This window comes from Cricetulus griseus, chromosome 7 (genome assembly GCF_003668045.3).
Source record: "Cricetulus griseus strain 17A/GY chromosome 7, alternate assembly CriGri-PICRH-1.0, whole genome shotgun sequence".
Lineage (NCBI taxonomy): Eukaryota > Metazoa > Chordata > Mammalia > Rodentia > Cricetidae > Cricetulus > Cricetulus griseus.
Window position 1 is genome coordinate 94,072,785 of NC_048600.1, and position 14,704 is coordinate 94,087,488.

The 14,704-nt window shown below is 38.5% G+C and overlaps 1 protein-coding gene and 1 non-coding gene across 5 annotated transcripts in view; one reads left to right on the plus strand and one right to left on the minus strand.

Moving 5' to 3' along the window:
- Positions 1-14,704, minus strand: part of Myo1d (myosin ID) — a 303,156-nt gene that overhangs the window by 148,863 nt on the left and 139,589 nt on the right. The window lies entirely within an intron of this gene.
- Positions 13,928-14,034, plus strand: LOC113836861. The gene has a single exon (XR_003487379.1). It is a non-coding gene; the product is annotated as a U6 spliceosomal RNA (small nuclear RNA).

Below are 14,704 nucleotides of genomic sequence, written 5' to 3' on the forward strand. Positions count from 1 at the left end.
GAGGAAAAAGCCCCTGAGCTCTACTGTGTATTGTTTCTGCTTTCACTGGGCCTGTGAGAAAAACAATTCCTTTTAACACTTAAATGAAGAGAAGCAGGAGAGGGAAGACTGGGAATTCTATAAAAACTAAAATAAACAAAAATTACTGACTAGTTCTATACTGGTGCTGAAATTAACAAAACTCTATAAATAAAAACATTATATACCAAAGTTATTGACCTAAAGTTTATATGACTCAATGAACTTCTATAGTTAGGACTGTATAGTATAGTTTTTTTATTTCCAAGTTTTTATAAATAAAGTTTATAAAATTAAAAAGTTATATTAAATTACACTTATTTTAAAATTCCCATTCCATAAGAGAAGCCATCTTTGGGTTAGATTGAATTAGCTAGCTCTCCAACACTTTTGGCAAAGGTGACAAGAGAAGGCACAGCCATGAACAAAGCCCTGGCTTCATTGAAGCTGCTGAGGGAATTTCCTCTGGAGAGGTGACCCAGCAGGCCATGGACTCTTGAGAGTCATGACATTGCAAAGACAGGTGGCTCAGGGAATCTTAAGAGTTTCCATGCTTATGGAGATTTAACCTCTAAACTTTAAAAACAGTGTTTTCAAGGTTCTTCTCATTTGAGAATATATTTATTTGGGACCATGACAAACATAGTTCTTAACCACCTAGTAAGAGGCAGAGAAAACTGTTCTTTCACTAAATAATCTGTTTTCTCACATATTTCTGCTGCTGACTTAGACTTGGGTCACAGTTATCTTTAAACACTCTGTGATTGGTTATGTTACAGCCCAGCAAGCACTGACTTTTTCCTTCCTGTCCTTGATGGATGAACCTCTTGATGTGACCTGCTTTTGGCCAATGGGATGGACATGGACATGACCCAAAGAGTCTAAAATACGCTTATGTTAGCTTTGTCTTCCTTATGAAAAGAATATGGCCCTATAATCCACTAACTTCAGAAAAATAAGCCACACATGGCACAAACCTGTATGTAGGTAGGACTGGCTAAGCTCCAGAAATAAGCAAGAAACATATTCTGTTCCATTCACTAAGTTCTAGGTAGTGTAGCAGGCTGAATAATGGATTCTAGAAAAGACATCATCTTTCCAATCCCTGAAACCTGTTACTTCAGTCAGCAGGAAAGTTTGAAGACCTGATGGCTTCTGCACCCCAACCCCATTTCCATTTTTCCTGGATGTTTCCAAATGAAAAGCTAAGATTCTTAACACCAGTTCAAATGAAAGGATCTCAAATGAGACCATGCAAAGGATTCAGTAAGTGCAACGATCATTTCTCTCCCACATCTTTTCTGCTTCATATATTGGGGTTGACAGGAAATCAGCCAGCACATGTTTAGTGGAAAAGTGCCATTTCATCACAAATCACCACCATGGAGGGTGTTTTCTGCTTTTCTGTGGGTCAATTTACAATAGCTTATTTTCTGTTTTTTTTTTTTTTTTTTTTTTTTTTTTAACTTGGGAGGGAGGCACATGGAACTAAATTTTATTCAACGGTTCCATAGATAAACACAAACAATCTCCACACTGCAGACTGCAGAGCAATAAGAGGGCAGACATTATTTATCTAGTAGAGTCAATTCACTTTTAGGAGAAATAAATCTCCTTAGGCCTGTCCCTCTAATTTTGTTAGACTGGGTTCCACAAGAGTAGTGAAGAACCCTACGTGTGAATTTACAAGTGAAAACTAGTCTGTAAATTCTCTGCTAGGTAAACAGTCTAAAGACTGTTAGCTTGCCAAATGGTACTGAAGAAAATATGGACCTGGGTGACAGGACTTCATCCAGATGTTTCAGACCAAAAACATTAGACAACAATATTTATAGGCTGAACTTTTAAGAGATAATTGACATTAATACTGTACATATTTTATGTGGCAATAAGCAGGCTAAGAATTTACATGACTGAGGATTTTGGCACAGGTTGTATATCCTGGATTATCTGGTTGGACCCTAAATGAGATCATGTAATTCACAAGGATGTGGCAGTGGGAGAATTGGAGATGCGGGAATAGACAGCTGTTCCCATGAAGGCAGATGGCAAGGATAGGGGTTGGAGAGATGTATCCACAAGCCACAGAATGGATGTGTCTATCAGAAGCTGGAAGAAGTAGGGGATTTATTACTTTCATCACCCCTGGAGAGAAGGCTATCTTGCTAGCAGCTTGTTTTGGTTCAGGATACTGAATTAAAACTTTCCTATAGAACTGTGAAACAATACGTATCTGTTGTTTTAAGCCACCATGTTTGTAACAATCGTTTCCAGTAGTCCTAGGCACTAATAATGTGGCTATATAGCACAGTGGTGGCAATAATTTGATGCAAATTCAAATCAGCAATATTAGTATTAACAATAACAGAGTGATTACAGAGTACTCAAACGATGTCACATATTTTTTTTAAGCTCATTTAATACTTGTAACTACACTCCAAAGTACAGCTTCATTTCCCTTTTACAGATGAGAAAACTGAGCCACACATGATCTAAACATGTTGTCCTGTGGAGCTGAGACTGGAACCCAATGCCTTATGGTAAACTAAAGTGAAGAACTATCTGTGGCTAGGTAGAACCACAGGGAAGACTAGAAATCAGCAAGAAGTTAAGGATTCTTCAACTCAGGAAGAATTAGAACTTTGAGACTTTTTCTCAGTTGAGGATGATTCTCACACATACTAATTACTCCATTTCTTGATACTGTTAAGGGGTCTTGAATGTACACAAATAGCTCTCAAGTACTCCCTAGTATCTGTGCTTTGATATATAAGACAGTTAACTAGTAAGAAACAGATTGCACCAGGCACTATGCTGGTGGCCTTGTGTGGAACCCAATCACTCACGTATCAGGATGCTATTCATTCAACTACTGCTAATCTAGTTGAAGAGATGAGTTAGATATGCAAAGTTAGTAGACGGTTTAAGCTTTAGAAACTGGGTAAAGGGTACAGAAATTATAAAACATAACAAACATTTAGTTTTTTGAGCTAAGTTCTTATAAATCACATGCTGACAGATTCTCTGCCCTGACATCTCATGGTATACTTTAGGGAAATTCACACCTGTAGCACACTCTCAGGGGTCATACAATCCCTAAGATTGCACTTTTTGCTCATTCAAGAAAGAAAATACTAGTTTTAGTTGGGCGGTGATGGCGCATGTCTTTAATCCCAGCACTAGGGAGGCAGAAACAGGTGGATCTCTGTGAGTTCGAGGCCAGCCTGGTCTACAGATTGAGTTCCAGGACAGGCTCCAAAGCTACAGAGAAACCCTGTCTTGAAAAAACAAATAATAACAGCAACAAAACAAACAAAAAAGAAAGCATCACCTTTAAAGAAATGACCTTGAATCAGTCCTAGTTATAACTCATAATGCATAGGTAACATATTTCCCACATGGTCTCACACTTATGACAAATGTGCCTCATCAACTCTATAAATTTACAGATAAAAGTAAGGATGACCTAGAGGCCATGAATCTAAATCCTGTAACCAACATCAGGCTCATGGGCTCTGCCTCCCACTGAATCCACTATCTTAGCCCCCAAATGACAAGCAGTGGAGAGAAGTAAAGATGGCTATTTAGATGGTTTCATTGGGAGGACTACAGTAGAAGACACTATCATTTGAAGAACACTGAGAACCAGCAGGCAGCACATGTAAAAACATGGTGGTGAGATACAGACACGTCAGCAGGTTCGGTGAAACAATGACATGAGAGGAGATGTAGTTGGTTGAATGAGATGCCGAAGAGTCTGCCTTTTAATTTTGTAGGAGACTGCAGGGTTTATGAATAGATGAACAGTATCACTGACTCAGACTATGGTGTTGTAAGGTTAAGAAAGGAAGCTCATTCAGGCTGGGGCATGTTAATGTCGCTGGTTTTCATATGAGAATACTCATACATGGTACACGAAACATGACTTTGAGTTTTAAAACTGTGCATAATAGAGTTGGACAATGACTGGGCTGATATTATCTTTAATAAAAAATAAAGAATGTATTAATTTTAATAAAAACCATTAATTATAAGTTTAGGCTGAAATAATGAGATTATATGTTGTTTCTATTTATAACCTATTAATTTGAAGCTCAATTAACTCACAAAGTACATAGCCTGTAAAAGCAAATTTAAATGATGCTGGATTATATCTTAGTTCTCCAAGAATATCCATCATCAACTTATTTTCTGCAAATGGTTCATTTCCTAGCCACACAAATACAAAATAAAACCATTTAAGATAGCTATTTTTAGTTAACATCTGAGTTTACAACTCTATATTCAATATCCTAATTTAAAATAAAATATCCTAAGTAAATATCATTTTACAATTAGATTCCCTCCCTCCCTCCCTTCCTCCCTTCCTCCCTCCCTTCCTTCTTCCCTTCCTCCCTTCCTCCCTTATTTTTTGAGACAAGGTGTCACCATATAGCCCTGGTTGGCCTGGAACTTACTATATAGACCAGGCTGGCCCCAAATTTACAGAGATCCACCTGCTTCTGCCCCCTAAGTGCTGGGATTAAGGGAGTGCACCACCATATCTGAAATAATTAGATTCTCCTAAAAAAAAAAAAAGACTCATTGCTGTACTAAATTTGGATAGACCATGATGTTTGGCAACATTAAGACATTCCAACAAAACTACTGAATAAAAATAGTCCTAAATTTTCTTTATTTATGAATAAAGCCCTGCCCCCAATGAGTCATCAGTTCTACTGCATTTATGATGAATAGATAGTTCCAGAATGAACGGCATAGCTAAGAAGAAATTAAACTTAGCATCTTATTGTATAGTATTTATTTTTATCTACCACTGATCATGAACTTTTTGATGTTCTTAATTTCTTTAATATTAACTACTAGAAGTATAGCAGCTAGAATAGAGGTAAACACATTTTTAGATTTTTTAAACATACTGCTAAATTACCCCTTGGAAAGTTCTCACCTCTTAACATGTATATGATATATGCACGTGTACATGTCTGTATACGAACATGCCTGTAAGTGGGCAAGCATAGCTGTGAAGGCTAATTGTTGACACTGGGTGTCTTTACCTATTGCTTTCTGCCCCCCTTTTTTGAGAATGTAACCGAACATGGAGCTCATCAGTTTAGCTACACTGGAAGTTTCTGACTCACATATGTCACTTGACAGTAGTTTCATATATTGCTAAGCAAGAGAAAAGAAAAAGCATGTCAGCACTGCAGTGCTCACACTTAAACTACATATATCTTTTTATAGACTCACTTTGTTAAACAGTTAAATTTCCTTAGGTTAATGAAATATGTGAAAAATTAAGTATGCTTGCTAGAGATTACTTTTAAACTGCACTAGGGATATGGTTTGATGCAAAGCAAATGTCAAGATCGGGGGTCTATCCCCAGCACACCTCTCAGAGCCTCCCACCAAAACAACAACAAAACAAATAAACAACCCCCCAAACTAAAAATTCTTTACTTCATAGGGCAGTTATTTTCCACAAAGTGAATAGCCCTTATAGTAAAATATTTGGATCTTCACAAGAATCAGAGAAGGCTAGCCAAGCCGTGAGGCAGAGGGGTAGGCAGGAGAGGGAAACAAGTATGTTAGAAAGCCCAAACTAAAGATGGCTTCTGGAGCTGAATATAAAGCCCAGTGCTTCCTGGCAGTTTCAATAAAGGGTTTCGAGCTTAATGAGTTGCAAGGATTACATGATTTAGTAGGCATGTTTAATAAGACAGGTAACTAAAATAAGTACTCTTGGCACCCAAATATGCCCTTTGTATCTTTAAACAATCATTTCTGTTAGGAAAAGAGCAAAAATGAATTGCTCAGCAGCAACTAGATGGCTTTTGTTTGGTGTGTCTGTGCACATCTCCAGCTACACTTGTGATTGTATGTTTCTTATTCATGAGCTTGCTCCTCTGAGTATGGGGTAGCACGAATATTGTGATTTAGTGTAAACATCTATTCACTAAATCCCTTTCCTTTTACTAATGAATGCTTTATAAAGAGTCAATCTTTCAAGCTTGTAGCAATTAAAAAAGAAAAGAGCAATGAAAATGTAGCCTGTTTCCACCCCCTCCCCCATTTCCCTGATACCACCTATAGGGCCAGACAGTGTTGTCATGGAGACAACATCTGTTGTGCTATGAGTGACAGGTCTCAAGAGAGAAGTGTCTGAGAAAGGGAACATCTCAAGTTAAAACAAAAGTGGTGAGGGAAAAACCCAAAGCAAGCTGTTTTCCTGACAGAGTGGAGACTCAATTGAAAGGTGTGTTTAGCCTAACAGAGAAGAAAATGAAGGTTCCCCCCCACCCCGCTCTTTCATCTAACACAGGAAACATTTTCTTTTCAATGGGGAACAGATTTCTTTTAAGTAAATTTGAAGCATATGTACACATCTTGGCATAATTACATTTTAAAATTGGGATTCATATTGATGCACCAAATTGGTTGCCGTAGTAATGAGCTATCACCCAGGCAACGGATTTGCTGCTCTTTCTGGAGAGCAAATCATCTGCATCCAATGTGGGGGAATGGGTGGGGAAGGAAGGCAGAGGACACTTAACTCGTAGTGGGGGGAGTGGGCTGGGGAAGGGCAATAGATGGCACTTGCCATATCTATGAGAAGATAAGAGACAAATTGATTTTGACAAGTCATCATTATTTTCCAAATATGCTTTTGTCGTTTTATTCACTAATTGGGTAGGAAAAGGAGGGTGCTGAGGGCGGCAGGGGAAGAATGCCTTGTGGTTTCAGTGTTAAATTTTTGCTAAAGAGTTTTTATTTTTCTAAAAGGCTGTCATTTGTCAAGGTGCAGATGCAGAGACATATTTTAAATGGATCAGTTACTGGCTTTTATCATAAATATCATAAATTTCCTTCAGAATAGTAAGATCAATGACTTGTACATAATAATATTATAATAGCATCGTTCAGTAATATGCAGGATAAGGTTTCAAATTCAGTAGCTGAAGTCTCCTAGATGTTACAAGATACACACACCTTGGTTTCTTTATTAAGAACAATCCTTTTCCAGACTGTTTTTGCTTCCAAGGATTATTAAAAATTGCCCAATACACTTTCTTCCTGGAGGACTCTGTTCCTTGGATTTTGTTCCCCTGTATCCTGTGCTTATCCCAGTCTATTTTCAACACACTGGTCACTTCATATTTAAAAATTGCTACTTCCTTTCTTCCCTTCCACTCCCACCTGCTTGCTGGCCATTCCCAGTTGCATGTCTCACACATACCTAAAACACATCACACCTACACTTCTAATATCCTGAAAATATATGCCAGTGACTACACCTGCTCTATCTTAGTCATTCATGACATTAGCTATCTCGGACCCTAACTTGGGAGAATAGGAACCCCTCATTTCTGCCTCATATAAACTTCCCATCCAAACAACTCTCATGGTTTGGGAATTTCCTCTTATCTCAGTCAGCTACCACTAATGTGACTGAGGCTCTCATTAGTTTTCTCCAGAGTATAGCATCAGGCTTTTGATCGACTGCTCTGCTTCTCCTTTGATACAGATCTATTTAAAACTCCAAAACTGACCACACCACTTTTCTCTACTATTTCCATGGAATATGGCAGGACACTAGCTGACAGCTCCACCCATACATAAACATGGAACAGCTACAGATAAGCTTGCAAGAAAGCAATGGGAGGTGAAGACAGAAGCATCCCCAGAAGCTCATGGGCTCTGCCCCCCCCCCCCAAGCCTGACATATGCAGCAGAAAACAACAAAGGAAAGCAATTGAGTAATCTTTGATGTACTTAAAAATGTGTGTACCTCACCACAGTCTGGGGGAGGATTCTAACCCCTGGGACCCCAACCGGACTCCAGAGAAACCCCCCCTGCATCATGCAGCCAAATGCACCATGGGCAGGTGGGCACTATAATGATCTTTTTGTGATAAGGAGGCATGGCTCAGTACACCACCAGGGTGACCCGAGTGGGACAAGGAGACCTACACGAAGATCTGGGCCTCTTCACTCTGGGCCTCAAGAAGAAAACACAGGCCCACCTAGTACCTTGATATACCAGCCAGATGGACACTATTAGTGTGAGCTGAGGTATGGTGGTTCATGGAAGAGAGAGACAGACAGAATGGTCAGGTCCTATGGACAGAGGCATATCTGAAAAGACGACAGAGGAAGGGAGAGAGCTGAGATGGTGAGGGAGCCGAACCCTTGACCAACAGCAACACATGGGAAAGCTTGCCCTGCACTTTGTCTGGGCAGCACAGCAGAGAGGACTCTGTTGATGAGAGCATAGGTGAGCCAACCCTGAGAATATGACTGTGGGAGACCTAGCCCCACCCCTCATCTCCCACGTGGAGGCATGGGCTGGGGAGAGATGCCCTCCCTCCACCCCTATCCATCAACACCTAAGGTAGGTGGGAAAGTTGACCCTGAGGTAACAAGAGTGGGAGAGCTGTCCCTGCTCCCCACAACTTACAACACTTGGGAGCGCAGGCCTAGCACCTCACCAGGTTGGCACAATAGAGCCAACCCTGTGTGTGCAGGTGTGGGTGAGCCAGCCCTGAAATTGTGAGCATGGGAGACCTGTCCCCATTACTCATCTGTCTTGGGGAAGCACGGGTGGGGGAGAACTGCTCCCCATCAATGTGTGGGACAGGTGGTAGAGCTGACCCTGTGGTCACAAGAGCAAGAGAACAGTTCGTGACCTCCACCAGTTGCAACACTCTGAGAGAACAGGCCCTGAATCTCACTAGGGCAGCACAACAGAGCCAACCCTGTTAGCACAGGTGTGGACAAGCCAGCCCTGAAGTTGTAAGCATTGGAAAACTATGCATAGGAGAATATAAGAAACAAATGTTTTAGGCCGTGACAAAAAAACAAAATAAACTCCCTTAAACCTCCACCAAGTGTGTAACTAAATCAGGCTGCCAGACCCCACTAGCAGTTATTAATAAGCAACCTTGGCAGATTGGGAGTTTGCTGGTCCAGGTACTTTGAGAAGAAAGTCATGAGCCAGCTCTATATACCTTGTTAGTAAATACTCGAATGCTGGCTGTAAGACTGAGGGTAAGGCTATATCCTCCTGGCTGCTGTGCTAGTTAGTACCCATCTGGATATATGAATGAAGGACAAGAGCTTTCTTGCAACACCAAGGGTCCCTTTTCTACTATATTAGTAGAAATAAATTTTCAAGTAAAATATAGACCTAGAAAAGCTAAGTTTTTGGCATCCCCCCAGCCTTTTTTTTTCCTGAGCCTAGCTAGGTAGGATCTTTCCCTGAGCCCCCCCTGGCTGTCACAACCTACTCCAGAGTATCACAGTTCCTCCATCCTACCAGTCTGAGTGTTAACACATTTCTTTTGTGTTGAGCTTCTTGTGGGTAGAACCTGATCTTGCTCATTTTCACATCGCCATTCAGAAATAGTAAATCCATGTTTATTACTCATTAGAAAATACTACACAGGTATAGTTAGAAGCCACTGTTCAGTCTAAGGTACACTGTATTTCTTTCAACACTTGGGCAAGGTCATCAAGCACATATTTGTGAGTATGTACTTTGTGAACACAGCAGAGTAGACCAGCAACAGGGCTACACAGCAATGTACCCCCTCTTCCCACTCATGGCTCACAAATCTCTTCTGGAGAACACATCAGAATACAGCACTACTGACCACATTTCAGTGATCTTGTCAAGAGCTGACTCATGCTCCCCACATCAGCACTTTTCCCCACTTATATTACCTCAGTCTACATGTTTTACAGTGAATGATTCAGACACTGCTGGGTGTCTACTAATGTTATCTAACAAAGGAACTCTGCTAACTATTGGCTTCCTCAACATCACCTTTGTGGTTGGTTTTACAAACGTTCCTCTAAGTGTGTGAGTCACACCTGTTTTTCCTCACAGCAGGGAATCCTGAACCATACAATATTGGGCAAGTGCAGTGTGTGTGTGGGAGGCAGGTTCCAGTTGCAGCATTCATCATCTATGTGACTCCATCTAGTTACTTAATCACTCCGTGGTTTTAGTTCCCTTAGTTACCAAAAGGACTTGTTTGAAAGGTTCTCAAAATATGTAGGCAGTATATAAAGTAACCGGAAGAGCATCCATCAGTCAGGTACCATTTTAGGGAACTTTTTGGTTTGTTTTTTAAGGATAAAATTAATTTTTTTTGAGAAATAATGATCTTCCCTTTAGTCTGAGAAATAACAAAGCATGTGGTTGGTTTCACATAGCAGGGAGAGGGCTTTGTTTAGAAGTCTGTGAAGTCCACATGGCTTCCTCCCTCACTTGACAAAGCTTCACAGTCAATAATACCTGTGAGGAGGGCACAAATAGACTGCAGAACCAACAAAATCCTGGTTGGAAAATGATTCTATCTAGTCTGTCTTGTGGTTAGTTTATTCAATTCCATATACAAACCTTGGAGGCCACTTATAATTAACAATGATGTTATTCCTAGTTTTTGAAGTCACAATCTTCATTGTAAGCTTATGTGTTAATGAGCCACCCTTAATTCTTCACAAGAGTGTTCTTGTGATGGGGGCTTTATTATAACCTAACAAGAAGAATGCAAAACACAACACAAATTTAACGAACAAATGCAAGTACATACAGAAAGTTAAAGTGTTAACTAAGACAAACCAACAAGGGCAGTCCTTGTGATACAAGGGCCACCTTTGCAACATGATTTTAAAAAGATGAAAAGCTATCCTATAAAAACACTTATAATTAGTACATTATATCAAGTTTTAAAAATATTCTTTAACAAAATTCTAAACTAACAGCAGGGTATATGACAGGCTTCCAGGAACTGTGGCACACAGTATGTGGACTGTGCTTTGATGTACGGTAGTGCATGCACTCTGAGCAAGCTTAGGCTGTCCCTGACCATCTGTAAAGACACAAGCTTCAGCCAACTGGAGATGGTGAGCAGACCAAGTATCAGATGATGACAATAATTATTAACTTAATATGGTATGATAAATGCCATTAAATCCTTAATGTGATCTTGAGCAATAGAAGTAAAAATCACAAAATTAGAAAGTGAAGTAACATATATCTGAAACATGCATTGCCTGGAATTGATTTTAAAAATAAAAAAATGACTAATTTTTTTTTTTACTCATTTTGTTGTGTTTGTATGTATGTGTGTGTGTATGCATATAACATGGCATGTGATCAGAGGTCAGATGATAAATAACCCATGTGGTTGAATGTTATTTTAAGGTGTGTGTTTTTTGTTTTTGCTGTATTTGTTTAATTCAGTGAAGCTGTGGTTTTTTGCCTGTCTGAAATACCTGATGGTCTAATAAAGATCTGAACAGCCAATAGTGAGTTAGGAGCAAGGATAGGAAGGGCTGACAGACAAAGTATAAACAGAAGGAGAAAAGAGGAGGTAGGGAGTGAGAGCAAGAGAACAAGGAGGAGGAGGACGTCGGGCCAGCCACCAATCGTCTAGCAACACAGCAGTCCACGAAGTAAGAGTAAGATTTACAGAAGTAAGAGAACAGGAAAAGCCCAGAGGCAAAAGGCAGATGGGATAATTTAAGATAAAGAAAAGCTGGCTAGAAACAAGCCAAGCTAAGGTCAGACACTCATAACTAAGAATAAGCTTCTGTGTGTGATTTCTTTGGGAGCTGGGTGGTGGGCCCCTCAAAGAGACAAAAAAGCATTGGAGGTGTTTCTCTTCTATCATGTAGACCCCTGGTTTGAACTCAGGTAGTCAAGCTCAATATCATAAGCCATTTCATTGGTCCCTAATTTTTTTTGTGTGTATGTTGGAGGTTAAATCTAGAGCCTTGTACAGACTAGGTAAGCACTAAGCTACATCCCTAACTCTTGAATTTTTGCCGGAAACACATCATGTAGCCCAGGCTTGCCTTAAACGTGTGATTCTCCTGCCTTTGTCTTTCAAGTATTGAGATTACAGCTATATGTTCCCATGCTGAAATAATTATGGAAAACAAACAAACAAAAAACTACTGGGGACAAAAGAAATCACACACACACACACACACACACACACACACACACACACAAAATATTAAATGTGACAGTAGCTAGTCATATATACAGAAAAAGCAAATCCCAAAACAAATTCCATAGTCCATCATTAACACATGTGAAAGAAATGGGGGAAAATAATCTCACTTCTGCTCTTCATATTAAAAAAGATTTGACAAGATAAAACATACAATTAGTAAATTAAAAGTAGGAAAATTACAGAATAGGTAAAATGGAGACACGTTTTATTACGGGGAAACATAATAAAATACATCACTATAGCTGACAAAGAAAAACAAAGTGAGTGTAAGAGGGAATGACTGTAGAACCTGGATGATTTTCTAGGGAAAAACTTAACAAAACTGGTTCTACAACAGATACAAAATAAAAACAAATCATCATAAAGAACAAGAAAAAGCTAGCTGCCACAGTGACACATTTCTATAATCCAATATTCTGCGAAACTGAGTATCAAGTTAGCATGGCCTACATTTTAAACCTCCATCTCAAGCAAAACACAGACACAAAAAACAAAACACAAAGCCTCAACAAAATTGCTGAGCTATGTTCACAAAATGCCCCTTCCAGATGGCTTCCTAAGAAAGTGAACCTGAACAGACTAACTTCAAAGCCAGTTCACCTGTTTCAAAAGACTGAGTTAAAACAGTTTTGGATCTAAAAGAAGACAACAAAAAATTAACAACAAAATCATAAGAAATAACTGGGCATAACTTTCCCCCAACACTCAGAAGACTGAAGCAGGATGACCATGAATTCAAGCTTGAGCTACATAGTCAGATCCTACCTCAAAGACACTAATCAACAAACCAACCCACCAATCAGTCCAAGATGAGCACCGAGGATCAAGGGAAACAACTTGAAGATCTGTGGCAGGTGCATGAAAATAGTGTTTTGGAAAAATAAAGATCCAATGTCACAATAATTCATAAGAAAGAAAATATAAGTGGACAAAGGCAATATTCAAAATGCAATTGGTACAAGGAAATTGTTTGAGGGTTAAACAAAAATTTGTAGTCTAGTTTAAAAGTTATTTTGCCTTCCAGGCAAAGTGAATGGAGACCAACATTAGAAACACCTTGGCAACTGTAAGGGAAGAGATAATTTTTATGTCTGCATATGATGCAATCATTTACCTAGGAAAACTAGTCAACAAATATGAGTTAAGAAACATTTCACTCTGGATGCAGAAAAACCAACGTAGCCAATATTATTCGCTTCATCAACATTATTATGTAGAAAATATAATAAACCCATACTAGCAACAAAAATAGTAAATTATCTATGAATTAATCATGAATCCTAAGTCCTCTTTTGGTCTAAAGGCCAATGAAGATGATTTAAATAAACCTATTTAGTACTTATAATAAGAAGACTTAATACTGCACAATTATTAATCCTTTTAAATGATTCTGTAAATTCAATGTAATCCTAATAAAAATTACTGTTATGCTTAATGACCCCATTACACACATTAAAATTGATATTGTGGGATAAAGGTCTATATGTGGTCCGATCCCATTGTACACCCACACAGGGTTTCTTCAACATTTCCTGTGATCCCTATTCACCGAGAAAGTTTTAGGTAATTCTTAGGTATATATGTAAAATAGGTTTACAAATCAAACATTTAATAATAATAAACCATAGAGAAATTTATTTTAAAGCAACCCTAATGAAATGGTCACAGGAGCCAAAGTTCATTTATCAATTTTTGTTATTGTTGTTCTTGTTTTTTTGAGACAGGGTTATTCTGTGTAGTCCTGGCTGTTTTGGAGCTTAAGAGATCCCCCTGCCTCTGCCTCCAGAGTGCTGGGATTAAAGGCCTGTGCCACCCCCCCTTTTTTTAAAGGAAACTCAAGTCATCCATTCAAACAGCAATTTTTAAGAACAAACATTCTAGTGCTCGCTTCGGCAGTACACATACTAAAACTGGAATGATACAGAGAAGATTATCATGGCCCTTGCGCAAGGATGACATGCAAATTCATGAAGTGTTTCATATTTTTTGAAATGCAGAATGAAGCATTAATTATATAAGAAAACTATTTGTTACTCTGTTTGAATTATGTGTATAGGAATCTTAAATATAAATGAACTTGATGTAATTGTTTCATATCATCTTCAGAAATGGACATATAACGATGGATTCTGATGAAGACCAAAATTTCTTCTGTGCATTTACTTTCTATCAGAAAGCATCTCCACTGTAAATATGTATTTACATGTTTATCACAAAGACCTAGATGAAGTTTTTAGTCCATTTTTTGCATATCTGAAGGACAAAATGGGAATAAAATTCTATATTTATGAATTTTCTGTATATAAAACTGGTTTCTAGTATAACTTAAATCCATTAAGTAAAAGCTGTATTTCCACTTGAAATGTAAATTATTCAGGAGAAATTTCAACCACTGATTTGAGATAAACAATGAAAATTGAGAGCTATAATATAGTTCTTGGTGTATTACAAGATTTAACCATTCCATTAAATAATTTTTTTTATTTTTGGTAGTATGTGCAAATGAAAAAAAATAACAAACATTCTAATATAATACAATTCAAGGATTTACTAATTTGATACATGCTGAAGAGTAAAAGTATGAAAAATACTGTCTTTGTTTTCTGTAATTCAACCGTGTTTCTGTAAGAGCAGCAAACTTGCATGCACTTTAACAC